The 16,133-nt window shown below is 48.3% G+C and overlaps 1 pseudogene across 1 annotated transcript in view; it reads right to left on the reverse strand.

The window, feature by feature from the left end:
• The window catches only part of LOC148105770 (focadhesin-like), a 29,158-nt pseudogene that overhangs the window by 7,274 nt on the left and 5,751 nt on the right, over positions 1 to 16,133 (reverse strand). The window contains exons 6-33 of the transcript XR_015718607.1: positions 14,980 to 15,081; positions 14,633 to 14,858; positions 14,244 to 14,450; positions 13,288 to 13,375; positions 12,928 to 13,121; positions 11,659 to 11,919; positions 11,146 to 11,250; positions 10,547 to 10,648; positions 10,323 to 10,450; positions 9,113 to 9,239; positions 8,864 to 8,998; positions 7,870 to 7,920; positions 7,655 to 7,738; positions 7,294 to 7,432; positions 5,799 to 5,987; positions 5,336 to 5,451; positions 5,143 to 5,235; positions 4,421 to 4,509; positions 3,299 to 3,340; positions 3,099 to 3,207; positions 2,895 to 3,011; positions 1,896 to 2,134; positions 1,730 to 1,819; positions 1,348 to 1,495; positions 761 to 880; positions 562 to 684; positions 380 to 457; positions 10 to 81 (exon numbers count right to left, since the gene is read on the reverse strand). The product of XR_015718607.1 is annotated as a focadhesin-like (transcript). The remainder of the gene's footprint in view (positions 1 to 9; positions 82 to 379; positions 458 to 561; positions 685 to 760; positions 881 to 1,347; positions 1,496 to 1,729; positions 1,820 to 1,895; positions 2,135 to 2,894; positions 3,012 to 3,098; positions 3,208 to 3,298; positions 3,341 to 4,420; positions 4,510 to 5,142; positions 5,236 to 5,335; positions 5,452 to 5,798; positions 5,988 to 7,293; positions 7,433 to 7,654; positions 7,739 to 7,869; positions 7,921 to 8,863; positions 8,999 to 9,112; positions 9,240 to 10,322; positions 10,451 to 10,546; positions 10,649 to 11,145; positions 11,251 to 11,658; positions 11,920 to 12,927; positions 13,122 to 13,287; positions 13,376 to 14,243; positions 14,451 to 14,632; positions 14,859 to 14,979; positions 15,082 to 16,133) is intronic.

The raw sequence follows: 16,133 nt of genomic DNA on the forward strand, positions 1-16,133 counted from the left end.
AACTCTTACCTGTGTGACGGCCCGAATAACTTCATTCAGCCTGTTCTGCTGCTTGGACACGAGCTCCGTCTCGCTCTTCAGCTGCATCAGAGGAGAATCAGCATCACTGTCGCTAACTTCAGCTGCAACTAAAGGTGTGTTTGCATCTCTTTATGAACACGGGGACGCTTCACATGGCTGCACAGAAGACACAGATCTGCATCCGTCACATCTTTTTAAATACTGGGTTTGCCAGTGTGTTCCTATGGTAACCATGGTGATTCCTCAAACCTTACAGGGTCACATGAGCTCGATCATCTATGGCTCCACATGCTTGAAACCACAAAGACATCCTCAGAAACACAACAGCAGGTGATAACATGAAGCTGCAGCGTCTTACCTGAACGAGGTAACTCTCTGATCCCACCAACGCCACCAGCCCGTTGACAGCAGCCAGCCGCTGCATGGTGGGACAGCCCTGTAACACAAAGGTCAGCGCTGGGACCCCAAACATCCTTTCACCTGATTGGACATCGTTTACATGAACATTTAGGCTGAGATGTAGAAAGTGAGGTTTTGTACCTCAGCCAGTAAGATTTTGATCCAGGCTGCGAGCAGGTGAGGGTGGATGTGCTCTGCTTTGCCGTGGCCGCACACCGACAGCCCGTGGACCGCTAACCCCAGAGCCAGGGAGAAGCCCGGGGTCTGGGGACACAGGGTCATCAATGAAACCACAAAGAGCTGCTGGAGCCAGAATGACCCCATCAGCTCTCCTACTGACCTGCTGGCTCTCCTCAGTCAGGCTGCGCAGCGTGTCCGTGACCTCCTCGGCCTTGGCGGCGTCAATAAGACCTGCGCTGAACGCTGAGACGCTCACACACGCCACAGAGTACGCCAACACCTGCACACACACACATGTGAAGGTCAGTGAAAACTTTATACGGCACAGTTTTCAACCTTCACCCCACACTGGCCGTGCAGCGTCTCCACCTTGGACAGTAAACAAAGCTTATCTATGTTACACACTTTTTATTTGCTCTACAAGGTCACGACGACACGTTTTCACAGCTTATAGAAGCCGAATCTCTTCCAATCGTACGGTAAACATCATAAGATACACCATTTTAGTGCTTCGAGGTCATAGGTCAAAGTTCACACATCAGCATGAGGCTCAAAGTTTTAGCTCTTGTTTCATGTTCATGTAGCAGAAACTGTCTTTAGTAGATAATTCATCAAAACGACTATTTCAGCTTCTTCTGTCACAAACGTGTCTGAGCAGAGTTACAATCACAGACTTGTTCCTGCGTCAGAGACTTCAGGACCTCGGCTCTGGCGTCAGTGTGTGAGTCGTGTGCAGGGCTGCTGTACCTCCTGCACCATGCGTCCTCGTCCACTGCAGTCTTGCAGGTTGGCCAGCAGCTTGTCGAGTGTCAGGCTGACACGGACACGTCGACTCCTCTGTCCGCTGCTGCAGAAGGCAGACAGCACTAGACCCAGACCCAGTATACAGCCAGTGCTGAGGAAAGAAGGCGAGAACATGGAAGAGCACATTTAATATGCTAACCCCTGTTTCACTGTTGAATATTAACTCCTAACATGCTTCCAGATGTGTCTGTTGAAAAAGAGTAAATGTGCCAAACGAGCTCTTTTATTGAGCAGCAGAAATGCAGCCTTGGTAACGGCTGAATCTTCCAGCTTCCTACCAACCATGTGATGTCAGTTTGCTCTCTGCAAACACGAGAGGACGTACTTGTATTCCAGGTTGGGGTTGAAAGAGGAACTTTCCAGAGCATCCAGAGGGCCGAAGAGGAGATCAGCATCCTTCTGAGCAGACTCATCACTGACAGAGGACACAGGCAGTCAGTAAGCGTTACGCTGTTGGTTCACATCAGAATCTCCTCCTGCAGACTCTGTACCTGAGGCGCTGGTGCAGCAGGGTGGACAGCACCATGCCGAGACCGAGCCCGGAGTGGAACTGGACGGCCTGGGAGTCGTCTGCGGTGGGGGAGCCCGGGAGGCCGGCCCGCAGCGCCGACAGGATGTGGGTCAGACCGTCCCGCTGCCGCACCACGAGCACGGAGACGAGCAGCGACAGGGCGAGGCTCGCACAGGAGCGCGCTATGGTGCTCGCTGTGTTCTCACCCGAGTAGGAGCGCTGAGGAGGCAGCACAGGGTGAAAGTAATCAATGCAAGAAAGCAACTTTATATTCACAACAACTGTGCAGCCAACAGCAACATGTGTTAGAGAGCAAAGACTCGCTGAGCTGTGAGAACCACGTTGACTGGAATATTGATGCTAATACACTCCAGCTGGTTTACGTGTCGATGCAGCGATGTTTCAGGCTTGTTTTGCTTCTTTTTGTGAGAAAGTCATCAAAATAAAGTTGTTTTTGGTTCACTGCATGCTGGGATAAAGTGCAGCTTCAAACATCTCTGAAGCCATGGGGATGCATTAGTGCCGCTAGCACGTCTGCACGTCTGGAAAGGCACCGAGTGCTGAAAGTGTTAGCACAGGTGCTAAAGACAGTCAGCGGCTCCCCTCACTCACACTGATGAACACTTTCAGAGCTCAGAGTGATAAAAGCTGCTCCACACTAACAAATCCAACAGTGTTAATCTGACACACACGCTGGTGTTGCAGCTACAGCAGCCACATCAGCGTCTCTGAACCACAGCAGCCAGCAGGCTGCAGTTAACAGACGGACAATCACACGGAGCTCGTGTTTATTTAGAATAACATGTGGTTTATGGGGCAGGTGAATCACTGCATGTTTACTTTTGAGGGTCAGTAAAGTGTTCATAGTGTGAGGGTCAGAAACAGCTGATTCTGTTTCATCACGTCACTGTCACGACTCTTAAAGAACTCGAATCATCTGCCAATCACGGTTTCTTATGTAAAAGCTGATGAAACTCACGTGTAGAAACCAGGGGAAAACTCGTCCTTTGGACTTGAAGCTGCTGCTGCTGATGCTGAGCAGGGTGTCCAGCACCATGGTCAACCAGCTTCCTGTGGCCACGAACTCTGGTCCAGCCTATCGAGTTCAACAGCACTGAGCTCAGCATCTCTATGATGATGAAATAGCAAACACACTGTGTAACAGGACCCTGCGGCGTCTCACCCCCAGGCTGCCGTCACCATCAGTGGGCAGGTTGCTCTCATACTTCGCCAGAACAGCGGCGAGGCCGCTCAGAGCCAAGATGGCGTTTCCCTGAACAACAGGACTGTCCCTGAAACGACCCACAGAAAGTCACAGCGCTCACATCAGGTTACTCTGCTCACCAAACGTTTCCTATGAAACAGAGCGAGCAGGGGACTTACTTTGTAGCAGCTTTGATGACATCTGCCAGCTGATCTCTGGCCCTGTGTCAGAAAAATAATAACAATACATTAAAAAGATGAAGAACGTGATGAAGATGGTGACCAGTGTCTGTTAAAGCAGTGATGCACATCAGCACTTTAGTCTATTTACAACCGTAATACCAAAACATCAGGACGGCGTCTCACATGTAAATGAAACAGGATGATTTACAGATTAAATGTAATCACATGTTTAAACTGAGAAAAACTAACATTTTAGGGGAAACTAAGTCTGGAGAACGTAAGTTTGATGGTGTAGCGCTGAGACAGACGCCGTAGCATCTTTGTAACGGTCTGTAAATGTCTTCGACTGGACCTTGGGACAGGAATGTCCTCCTGTTCTTGTCCGAGGAGCTAAAATCCTGGATCAAAGTCCTGGGTCTTCTTTGGTGGATTGTTTGCTTCCTCCATGCTTTCTAAATAAGTCTCCGCTCCAATTCATCCCACAGATGTTCTGCTGGGTCAAAGTCAGGACTCTTTGTAGGCCAGTCAGGTTCTTCCTGTGCACACGTTCATGTTGGGAGCAGGAAATCCTCCCAAATGTCTTGGTATTTCGAAGTATTAAGAATTCCTCTCAGCAGAACTAAGTAGCTGAGCCCAACCTCTAAAAACAGCCCCACTATCATCCCTCCACCACCAAAGTCAGACGAGTATCAGTCTCCTGATAACTGCTGAACCAGACTCCTCCATCGGACTGCGAGACGCAGAAGCGTGAACACGACATTTTCCAACGATGCTTGTTCCGATCACGACAGCGTCCAGGAACTTCCTGAGCTCCTGACAGCGAGCCACAGACTTTATACACCTGTGACTGACAGGCCTGAAAACCATGATTCACTTTCTTCATGGTCAGGAGGGAGAGCAGGTCGTCTACTGGTCAGGAGGTTGCTGGTTCAGAACCAGTTATTTTGGCTACATAGTGCAGGTGTTACCACAAAGTGTTGATGTAAAGTTTGGTCCACACAGCAGGGAAACACACACACTACAGTCATTACAGTAAGATTAGAGACCTTGTACAAAAGCACTACCATTTATATACACACAGTCTACACATATACAAGCAAGTATGAGTGTGGTTCTCACCACAGCCAGGCACAGTGATGCTTGTACTGCAGCTCCTGTGGATCCTCTTTGCCTTGTTTCTGGAGCATCTCTAACTCAGCACGTCGACCCTGCCAACAGAAACCAAACCCTGAGAGGCCTTTACTGTAAGATCAGAGGCCTTTACTGTAAGATCAGAGGCCTCTGAGGCCTTTACTGTAAGGTCAGAGGCCTCTGAGGCCTTTACTGTAAGATCAGAGGCAACTGAGGCCTTTACTGTAAGATCAGAGGCCTTTACTGTAAGATCAGAGGTCTCTGAGGCCTTTACTGTAAGATCAGAGGCCTGTGAGACCTTTACTGTAAGATCAGAGGTCTCTGAGGCCTTTACTGTAAGATCAGAGGCCTCTGAGGCCTTTACTGTAAGGTCAGAGGCCTCTGAGGCCTTTACTGTAAGATCAGAGGCCTTTACTGTAAGATCAGAGGCCTTTACTGTAAGGTCAGAGGTCTCTGAGACCTTTACTGTAAGGTCAGAGGTCTCTGAGGCCTGTGGAGGACAGACTGGCTGACATTTGTGTTGTGTAGGTTCCAGTTAGGCTGCACATCACCCAGTATGTCTTACTGTGTCCTGGTGCCACATGGAAAGGGCAGAACTACCAGCTGGTGAAGTCACGCTTCACGATGTGCATTTTAGTCGCTGAATTCTTTGTCCACACCATTTATTTCTATGAAGCACTCAGTGCTGCTTCTGTAACACCTGCACAAACCTCCATAACGGCGTAGAAAGCTCGGCTCATGAAGCCCCTCCAGGCCTGTGGCAGGAGGAGGGCACGGTGCCACTCAGAGGGCTGGATGTTGACCTGTGCACCAAAACACAGAAGAAGGAAACAGTTCCTCTTTCAAGCTCTGCATGCACGACAAAGAACAAGAGAGAAAGCAATGGAAGAAGACAACACGTACTTCATGAACGAGGGCTGTCAGCGTCTGCTGGTAACTGCGGCTGACGAGGAAGCGGCTGATGGGTCTCCCAGCACGATCGGTCTGCACAGACAGACTGTACGACAGAAGCAGCCCAGCTGCACCACAGACAGAGAGGCTGAGTTATAATGGTGCTTCCAACAGTGACGTGTTGGTACAGACACACTGTTTGAAATCTCCACCATGTCCTGGCTTTATGAGAACCAAACAGATTAAATCTGCAGAATATCTTCATCTTCCAAACCTCTCCTCAGAAAGACGTCCCTTCCTGTAGCTCCACATATTCTCTCTTCCTCACCAATTTAAGAAACACAACTTTGATATGCTGACTGACAGATTTTACAGAGTTTAAAGGCAAAGCAGCAACATGTTCATAGTGACGTTCAACGACACCACACAGTCGATATCACTGACACCAACTAAATGAGAGGTGTCACTGGGTCACCTGCCAGTCCTGGCTTCAGCCCAGGCTGCTTGTTTTTCTCGTAGGTCTTGAGCATGAACGACGGGATCCCTGCCACCGTTTTACCCTGGTCTGAGCGGAGGTTACCCCCCCTCAGGGCTGAGAAGTAGATTCCCCGCGGCATCTGACTCATCTCCTGCCTCACCAGTGACGTCAAGAAGAGCTCGAAGGCTGGAAACATAAAAGAAACACCATCAATGCATCATCAGCATTACTCAGTATCACACGCAGATGTGACAGATCCACGATCTCTCCAGCAGGAAACACACCAAACACCTGATGTCTGTTTCTGTGCAGCTCAAACAGCTCAAACAGCTGATGTTGATGGTTATGAACAGTTGTGCTAAACAAAAATGTTGTAACATCGTGCAGCGTACATGTGTTCCTAAAGTATCTTAGCGGTCCCAGGACTGCACTCTCCTGGAAGCTGCTTTCAGGGTTACAGCCTCTAACGCTCCTACTGCCACTAAGACCACTTTGTTCTTGTTCTCCAGTCGCTGCTACTCTGGAAGTTGAAGCACCCCCGACCCTTACTCCTACTACCGGCTCGACGGGGCTTCTAGTCCACATGTGGCGCGGGTGTTTCTATACACTACAGCTTCCTGGTTGTGCTTTGAGTTTATGCTATCCCAGCTTGCATCTTCCATCCTGCTACTACGTGGTGGAAAATGTCCGTAGCACCTTTGCACAGTCTGCAGCCGTGGTAGACTCCCTCCTACCACAGCTCACCTCTAAGCATCTGGATCTTTCTACCATTCATCGGGCTTCTCAGCATCTGTTTCAGCATCTGCACGGATTTGGCTCTGACTGATCTTCATCCTGCTGGCCTCACCAGGTGGATCTCACTGACTCCTCCCATACAGCTTGATGTCATCTACAGGATGACATTTGATGACATCACCTCTTAGTGATGAGCTGGCTTTGGGGATTGAAGCCTTTGCAGACAGAAGCTGGGACACTGCACACTCCAGTACTGTCTCCCACAGTTCCTGATGAATGTTATCAGTGCACTGAAGCACAGTAACAAGCAGGTCAGTGTGCATGAATGGGGCACAGAGTCAGGTTGGTCTGCCTAGTCTTAAGTGCTCTTGTACTGTCAGAATGACACGATAGCAGCCCTACGAACCAGCAGCTGAGCTTTTGTGTTGTTTCTAATGCTTTTCAGAGTTTTGCTCATGTACTGGCTCATGTGCCTCCACAGCTTCAGTAGCTCCTGTGTCGTGGAGAGGCGAGTTATCGGGCCGTGGTTTGATGGCCAGGACGGTTCAGTCCTGTGTTCGTGCCTTTAGCATTCCCCATATCTACAGACCGCTGATCACTGAACGCTTCTTAAACAGTAGACGTGGATTATGTCGGGTCCCGCTGTTGTCCCAGACTCATTGTCTCGAGAGTAGATCCTGGATGGATCTCTAGAAGCAGTTTATTCTGTCGGGACGACAGGATACGACCTGTTGGTTTGTTGGCTGCTCCAGTTTACCTGGAAGAACAGACGAGGTGGTGAGAGTCATCAGCTTCACATAAGATGAGCCTGGGACGGAGAGATCCTTCTCATCTTCCTCCTTTTCTTTACTCTGTTCATCTTCTTCGTTTTCAGGGAGCTTTGCAGGTGGTCGGGCCTTCCAATCAGAGAGGAGAGAGAGCTGACACACGGCGGCGTATAGGGACGTTTCTGAACACGCTAAAGTAACTGAAACATCAGCTTCCTCATTAACTAGTGCCTCATAGTTACACCTGACTAACGTCTGAGGACAATTAATAAAGAAACATTGCAAAATGATCTGGCTAATATGTTAGAAACTGTTCTGATGTTGTTATGAGAGTGGAGCAGGACTCTTAACTGCCTCAGGAAGGTGGTTGATGGTGTGATCTGTTTCAGGAAAGGCTGCCAAAGCCCTGTAGCCACAGCTGGCCACCTCTGGATCCTGTTACAACACAAAGGTGCAGACACATGTTTCTGTTTCCTACAAGAGGATGAAACTTATGTGACATCACAGCATATTTGTGCATGTAGGAGTCATCATGTCAGCTGTGTGTGGATACAGTATATACAGACCTCGCTCAGAGCATAAGTCCAGAGAATGCTGACCACCTCTTCTTTTAATTTCTAATGACAAAAATAAGAAGTGAATTTAATGCACATTTAACACACACACACACACACACACACACACGCACACACACACACACACACACACACACACACACACACACTAGAATCAACAGAGTTTTCCAACCTTTTCTTATGTTTTCTGCAGACTTTCATTCAGCCAAATCGCTGCACTGACCTAAAGCACGATCTGCACGACATTTCCTTCAAACACAGTGAAGGTGGACGCCGCTCTTAATGAAACCCAGAATTAGCTTTCATGTATATGAAAGTTGCTGCTGTGCTCTGGATCTTTGGCATTTTGCATGAAGCGATTTTCTCTAAGCTTCAGTTCACACAGCAGAGAAGTTTGTGTCTGACTCAGTGACTGCAAGGTGCTGCACAGGTCCTGTGGCTGCAACCCAAAAGCATCCCTATCAGGCGTCCTGTGCTAATACGCCATGTTTGGTTTTGGCCTTTGGTCTTGTGTTTGTTTAGATGCCACTTTGCAAACCTAAGCTGTACTGCCATATCATTGTTAGAGAGGAGGAGAGCTTTCCAACAAGCAGCACTGCATGGTCTAGGATTCATCTGCTGGGACGGCCTCTGCTGCTGTGTTGAATCCTCCAGAGCAACAAATTACCAAAACGTCTGTTTTTAAAAAGAGGCTCACACTCGCTGATCCATTTATTAGTTACTGTGAAGTCCGAGCAGAGCAGGACTCTGAGGACTGGACCCTCACACGTCTGTACTTTGTGCTTCTACCCAACTTTACATTGATGTGCTAACTTTAGCTACCAAACACAGTGATGTAGAGATGTGACTCTACAGTGAGGTGATACAAACAGCTGGTGAGAGTCCTGTTTACAGACAGAACCACAGAGAAAAACAGAACCTGGTGGAGTTCCTGTGTCACTCTGTTAGCTCCTCAACACAGAGGAACATGAACGTTACGACGCACCTCGTACTGCTCTGATTTAACTGTGAGCTGAGGCACCAGAGCCAAAAGCTCAGCGATGGCTTGAACCACCTCTGGCTGTGAGTGACAGCTGAGCTCAGGCCAAACAGTTCTCCATGCTGAGATAATATCCACCACCTGAGAAAGAAACATTTCTTTTAAGACCAGAACTTTGGAAAAGATTCAAAAGTTATGATGCAGAAAAAAGATGATTCCTGAATTTAAAGAGACAAATGGAGACAGACGAGGTACCTCTGCTCGACACAGCTCCTGTAGTCCCTGCAGGACGAGAGCAGCCGGGGTTGCCAGGTCTGGTCTGTTGCACTGTTTTAAAGTGAGTGAAATGGCAGCCACCATGTCCCCTGCATGCTGGTAAGGCCTGGTTAACACACACATCAGCGTGGACAAAGTGGAAAATGTGTTTCTTCTCATTTTGTTACCATTTTTATTAAAAAGCGTTAAAAGTGCCAGGACACGTGTAAGTAAGTAAATGCCAAACACAGCTTCTTATCATTGCAAACTCTTCTGGCTGCAAATGTTTTACAATAAAAGCAAACGTAAGCATTTGTGAAAACAAGAAACAGCTCAATGATTTGCTAAATTTGTGCTGTAGCATCCATCCAGAGGGTTTCCCAGGTGTTCACTAATGCTAACAAAGCTGCATGTACATGTTAGCAGGTGTAACAGGCCCCGGGACGATGAGCAGTGTGCACCAGCTGGTTAGAACAAAGGAAATAATCAAATAAAATCATCGTTTGATTTCATCAACACACATAAAGGCCAGTTCACAAACACTGACAAGCATTAGCTCACAGCTAACATGTAAAGGACGTGTGCAGGAGCCTGGATGCAGTTTGTGGAGTTTATATGATCAACATAGTTTGGGTTAAAGGTTAAAACTATAAAGTTATGGCTCACTTGCTTAGAGTTGTATTATATGGGAAGCAATGCTTACTGACTGACATAATAATAGTTTGATTTCTTTTGCTTCAAATGTATGCTTTTATTTTGATAGTCTGGCAGAGACAGGAAGTTAGCTGCCTCTCAGTCTCTCTGTTTGAACTGAACTTTGTAAGACTTTGATCCTTCTGGATTCAGTCACGTGTAGCTGCTCTGAAAGATTTAAAACTGGACTCCTGCTGATTTTTGGAGAAACAGGGACTCAGTGGAGCGTCGAGCTGAGGCTTCATTCACTGCAAAGCTACAAAGTGCATTCATTTATCTTAACAAGCAAAGTTGATGTGACTGAAAAAACTAATATTTTTCTGAACTTTTATCAGCTTGTTGAGCAGAAACATCTATGAAGAGTCCAGTCAGTGATTATTACTCATCAGAAGGGAAGATGAAGAGTCCTGGTGTTGGAAGCTCACACTGTCTGCACTGTGCATGCAAAGTCCACTGAATGAATGAACCAGTGAATGCAGGAAGTGCCCACTGTTTCTGTAAGTATGGGAGGACCCACCTCTCTCTGCAGATGTCCCTGACACAGGCGGCCCTGGCCAGGATCTGCTCCCACTGGGCGTCCCTCCCCAGCACCACCCTGCTGTCCTGCTGGCTCATTAGACGCTGCAGCTCTGGGTAGACCCGGTCCTTACAGACATGACCAAAGCAGCACACAATCAAAGACAAACAGAAGCTTTGAACACATGAATATGACATTTATAGTAATGCGTTATTACTGCAAACCTGTTTCTTCCACAGAGCGGTCATGAGGCGCAGTCCCACTGCTCTCAGCTTGGGGGAGCCGGCCAGCATGTGCAGACTGTGCAGCACGATCGGGAAGCAAAGCTGGAATATTACAGCACATATGATCAGAGCCAAGTTTACAAGAGAAACACACGGTTACAGCTGAAGAAGGCAGATGTTAGACGATGACTGCTGGTTTGGAGAGTCCAGCTCACTGACAGAGTGCTTTATACTACAGAGCACTGCATCTATCCCACACAGAGGCTGCTGTGGTCCAATCCCAGCTCCTACAAACTGGGTACAAGAAACACTGTCCGTGTTCATCTCAGTTATTCACTGTTATTGGTGGATTGTGCTCACATGCTGGTATTTGGGACACGCGGGTCACTGGTTTTTAAACTCTAGAAGCCTCCTGGATGAAGAAAAGCTCCTCAGACTACATGACCTGGATGACCCCACAGATTAAAGCTCATCTGTGTGTATGATGGACTAAAACACACTGTGAGCGCTCAGATGAAGTAGAAAGGTGCTGCTGATGTTCCAGCCCCGTCTCCAGACGCTCACAGTCAGTACAGGTTCTTCTTAGTCGTGCTGCGTACCTTATGAGTGCCGAGGTTTGACAGGCTTGTGAGAACAGCGTGAGCCAGGACGGGACTCTTTTCTTTGGTCAGTTTGAACAAAAGAAGCAGCACGAGGGGCGGGACCTGCAGAGGGAAACGCCCACATCAGCAAACACACCAACCAAACATTAGGGGTACAATGAAACAATGAGGGGTAAACTTCACACTTCATCTGCAGCTAGTGACTCCAACACAAGTCCAGAGGGAAGTCTGTCCCCTTAGAGCACTCCCTAACCTCTCCCTTTATACGGCAGCAGATTAGCAGCAATCACACAGCAGTGACAGCTTTTATCTTCCTGCTGATCTGAACCATCTCAAAGTCATGTGTTGGTGCCAAAACACCAGGTTATCAACATGTGTTTACTGCTCTTAGAAAGACAAACACGAGCTAGCTGCCTTACATACAACATATCTACATGTCAGAGGGAACAACATGCATTACTTTATATTCAGGCCACAGATTTAAGAGAACCAGTTGTGTGGGTTATCTACCTGGCAGGGGTCGGCAGCAGCGACAGCCTGGCTTGCTTTCAAAGCCAGCTGGCAGATGTTTTCCTGACCCATGATGATGAGATAAGTCACAATCAGGACAAGAGAGGAGGACAGGCGCTGGCTGGACGACAGGGCGGAGCTGACCGCCAACAGCCAATCGGTCGCTGCTGCTGGATTGTTGGCCACTTTGCGCAGTACCGACAAAGACACGCTGAGCTCACTATACCAGGAACTCAGAGACAGAGGCAGTGATGGGGCAGGCTGAGGGAGACAGATTCATGAGAAACAAATGAGAAAGAACAAAGAGCAAAGCTACAGATGCACCATGAATGTTAATGAAGTGTAATTTAAGGATCAAGCAAAGCATCCCAGAGGAACAACACTCCAGAGACTGGATGCTGACCCTGAAGAAGAGGCAGTAAAGACAGCCCTGTTGCTATGACACTGAGAGGGAAACAGTATTTTTGGATGGATGTCGTCTGTGCTCTAATGCTCTGTCCACTCACCACCTAACAGCTACCTGCACTATTGTAACAGTGTTTGAAGTATGTGGCTACACCTCAAAGAAAGACTCCAAAAACTGAATCTGAGAAACAGGCCTGAGGTTACCTGCTAGGCTACCTGCTAGGCTACCTGCTAGGCTACCTGTTGGGCTACCTGTTGGGCTACCTGTTGGGTTACCTGCTAGGCTACCTGTTGGGCTACTTGTTGGGTTACCTGTTGGGCTACCTGTTGGGCTACCTGCTAGGCTACCTGTTGGGTTACCTGCTAGGCTACCTGCTAGGCTACCTGTTGGGTTACCTGTTGGGCTACCTGCTAGGCTACCTGTTGGGTTACCTGCTAGGCTACCAGCTAGGCTACCTGTTGGGTTACCTGCTGGGTTACCTGCTAGGCTACCTGCTAGGCTACCTGCTAGGCTACCTGTTGGGCTACCTGTTGGGTTACCTGCTAGGCTACCTGTTGGGCTACTTGTTGGGTTACCTGTTGGGCTACCTGTTGGGCTACCTGCTAGGCTACCTGTTGGGTTACCTGCTAGGCTACCTGCTGGGCTACCTGGTGGGCTACCTGGTGGGCTAACTGCTGGGCTACCTGCTGGGCTACCTGCTGGGTTACCTGCTGGGCTAACTGCTGGGCTACCTGTTGGGCTACCTGTTGGGTTACCTGCTGGGTTACCTGCTGGGTTACCTGCTCTGTTACCTGCTGGGCTACCTGCTCTGTTACCTGCTGGGTTACCTGCTGGGTTACCTGCTCTGTTACCTGCTGGGTTACCTGCTGGGGTTTATCTGCGGGCCTGCTAACTCTGTGCAGCAGGCTGTGAGCCAGCCTGTGGTTGGTGCTGTGTGTGTTCTGGTCAGTCAGCGGCTCAGTGAGACCCAAGCAGGACAGGAGCTGCAACACGGGGAGAATCAGGACCGGACTCAACCAGGGCGACGCCTCCGCTTGTTCAGGGACCAAACTCAGTGCTGTGTTAAGAGAAAGAATATCTCATGTAGGACACAAAGCTCTGTGAGGTTCCAACCATGACCTGCACACACAACCTAGTTTTGTTCCCACTAATTCTTTCACTGCTTCAAAGTCTCTTAAAGGAAGCTAAAGCCAGCAGAGCTTTGTCCAAAATAATCACTTTACCAAGTCTGAGAAGGCTGGTCAGCTGATCTGAAGGGGCTTCCAACAAGAGCAAGGCCACGCCCATCATCAGCTCATCCAACAGCAACTCCTGCAGAAAACAAACAGCGATGCCAACAGGTCAATACAGGCCGCAGAGGCCCGAGGGCTCACACATTACAGCACTGACAAGGTTCACAATGGGGGACATTTGACCCACATGTGTAAACCTCTATAGGCCAGAAGGCATCTTGTTCCATGTACTGACATCACCAGCAGACTGACAGCTAATAAATAAGTCAGCATGTTTGGTTTTGTAGGCGTGGACAGGATCGATGGTCAGGCTTCCTCTCAGAGAGGCTCCAACTGCAGGATGTGAATGATGTTAATAAGGTGAAACGTGTAAACAGAATCGGTCCCAGCATGGAGACAGTGTGTGAAGAAGACTCTGTATTTACATGAACCAATCACCACTGCAGAGCAGTTCATTTAATCCCCACGTAAGAAGATCTGTGTAACCGTCACTACAGCTGTTTCTGTGATGAAGTTTCAGTCAGCTTTAATCAGCTGTTTGGATGAGATGCAGCGCAGAGACCAACAAGTGCTCAGCATCACTGGGAACAAACCACTTCAGGTGACCCATCATGGAGCTCATCCAGAGGATCAGAGCAGCGATCAAAGCAAAGGGTGACGAATCTAAAACATGTTCTGAGTTACTTCCTTCCACACGTGTTCATAGTTCTGATGGCTTCAGTGAGAATTAGTCTAAACTAATTTTTCACACTAATTCTGGTCACACAGCGTCTCCAACACTGCTTTCTTTAATGTGACTGTAGCCTGAGGGTGCACAGCCTGACTCCATCACACAAGTGAGTGTAAACAAACCTGATGACAGCCATGACGTTACGTCACGTTAACCAGCACAGCAGCGCGGCTTCTTTATCTTTGCTGGTGTCTGATTGTCTACAAACAGCGATCACCTGACAGGCTGGAACAAGCTGCTGCATTAAGCCGATTATTGGTCTGCAGTCTCCGTTGAACTCGAGGCATCGCCGACACGCACACAGCAGCTGCAGAGCCAGCGCCGCTTTCTCTGGTTTCCACTGGTCTCCAGAGGTCCCAGTTAGATCTTGGAGCAGAGCGCCCACAAACGCACACAGCTCCAGGACTGCCTCCACGCTGTCCACCTGCAGGACAGAGAGGAGAGGCTGACATAGCTCCATCCTGCTCTCTGTATTAGTTACTTCCTGTCAATCTGAGCGTATGCAAATAAGAGAGACACATTTAAATGAACGATGGTGTAACATACAGAGTGGAAACATGTTGACGTGTCTTTGTACAGTTACCTAACATAACTTCAGTTTGTTACCTGCATGTGTGGAACCAGCTGACAAAGACAGAGCAGCAGCCTGTCAGACACTGGGGACAGCGTTTCCTGCTCCTTGTTCTGGGGGGCGGACCTGGATCCTCCCTGAATGGGCAGCATCACCCTAAGAAGACTCTGTCGAAGGAGCGCGTGCTCGGGTTGCCTGTGAGGTTGGCAGTATAGGTACCGAAGGAAGGGGGCCAGCATGGTGATATAAGCCGCTTTATCTCTGTAACGTACACACACACTGGAGTCATAAGAATCTCTGAGAATATATCATCTCATAATGTCCAGTTGTCTTCAAAGTAGTGTACAACATAACAGCTACGATAGGAACCAGTAAGACTTACCTGTCAACAGCTTTCTGGATAAAGTCATCGATCTCGAACAGCAGAGCCGGCCAGCAGTCCACTCTGTTCTCCAGGGCTGTGACGTACGGGTGAGGGCTGCTCCTGCAATGGACGGGTCAGTGTCCCAGCTCTGATTCAAGTTATGCTCCCAACAAACCACTGAGTCAGTCTATTACAACGAAGACAAACTAAGAAGGCCTCAATCCACACAAGAGCTGTTGCCTTCCTTCTCTCACCCCAACCAATCACAGCAGATGGCCCCGCCCCTCCCTGAGCCTGCCAGAGGTTTCTTCCTGTTAAAAGGGAGTTTTTCCTTCCCACTGTCGCCAAAGTGCTGCTCATAGGGGGTCATATGATTGTTGGGTTTTTCTCTGTGTTATTATAGGATATACTGTACAATATAAAGCACCTTGAGGCGACTGTTGTTGTGATTTGTTGCTGTATGAATAAAACTGAATTACAAGTTCTCCAAAGAACAAGTGCAAACTGTCAACACTAAAAACTATTGACGGTGTTATTTTAAAGCATCGATCCTTTACTGTTGGCTACACATCGTCACTTTTGCAGAATGCAGTCATATAAATAATAATAATAATAATAATAATTATTATTATTATTTTAATATTATATATTCAGAGCACTGGCAGACAATTTGGAGAGAGGAGATCTTTCTGTTGCACCGCTGATTTTTATACAGATGTTCACGAGTGTCTTTGCCTTTGAGGTGAAGTCTGCATTCATCCACAGGACAGATTTTATACACTAAAAAGAGGAGAGCTCACTATATTGTGACCAAACATCACTTTTAATGTTAAAACCCTGTTCGTTCTTACAGCGGCCCCATCACTGCAGCCACAGCACCGTCTGTCACTCTGTCCTCACTCATGAACAACACCCACAGATACTTAAACGCCTCCAACTTGGGCGCCAGCTCGTCCTTGACCTGGAGTGGGTGCTCCACTGTTTTCAGCTTTGAACCACAGCCTCAGACTTGGAGGTGCTGATTCTCATTCCCAATGTTTCCCACGCAGCTGCAGAATTACTCAAAACAGCATCGATAACAACACCCACCAGGAATAGATCCGACAGTGATGGCAAAACGGACCAAGCTTTGCCACCAACACATTAAAGTCTCCCAGTAGGACTATGGAGTT

This window comes from Neolamprologus brichardi, chromosome 3, assembly GCF_056152115.1.
Source record: "Neolamprologus brichardi isolate AB-2024 chromosome 3, ASM5615211v1, whole genome shotgun sequence".
Lineage (NCBI taxonomy): Eukaryota > Metazoa > Chordata > Actinopteri > Cichliformes > Cichlidae > Neolamprologus > Neolamprologus brichardi.